This window comes from Solanum tuberosum, unplaced genomic scaffold (assembly GCF_000226075.1).
Source record: "Solanum tuberosum cultivar DM 1-3 516 R44 unplaced genomic scaffold, SolTub_3.0 scf00030, whole genome shotgun sequence".
Taxonomy (NCBI): Eukaryota; Viridiplantae; Streptophyta; class Magnoliopsida; order Solanales; family Solanaceae; genus Solanum; species Solanum tuberosum.
The window spans coordinates 2002174-2002750 of record NW_006238956.1 but is presented as its reverse complement, the minus strand read 5'-3'; positions in this window follow the sequence as shown (position 1 = coordinate 2002750).

The following is a 577-nucleotide window of genomic DNA, read 5'->3' as shown; positions in this document are numbered from 1 at the left end:
GTAGCATTACCTGGAGAGTCTGTGAGCAGCTCTTGGGACAAATTCACTGCATTCGTAAGAGGTGTTCCAAATCACCGTATCAATGATGAGTCACTGAAGGAATACTTCTATCGATGACAGAATGATAACAATAAAGCAGTACTTGACACTATTGCCGGAGGTTCATATGGTAATTGTACATATGCACAGATTTCTGAAAAATTGGAGAGAATCTCTCGCAACAATAAAGCATGGAGCACTAGAAGGACATATACTGGGAGAAACACATTTGCCGTTCAATCTACGAACAACTAGTCTGCAAAGGAGATTCGTGAGGAGATGACTCAGATGAGGATCGAGTTGGGGTTGGTATTGAAGCATTTGCGCGGAGGTGCAGAGAAGGTAAATGCTGTAAATTACTTGACTAGAACGCTACCACCAGTTGAATAGTGTTTCTATGAAGAGGATGCTTATGCAATGAATGATCACACGGGGGTTTCGGACCTAACGCTCAAGGATCCAACACAGAAAATTGGCGCCACGGTCAAGGAAACCAAGGTCGGAACTATGGAAATTACAACCGAGATGGTCACTATGT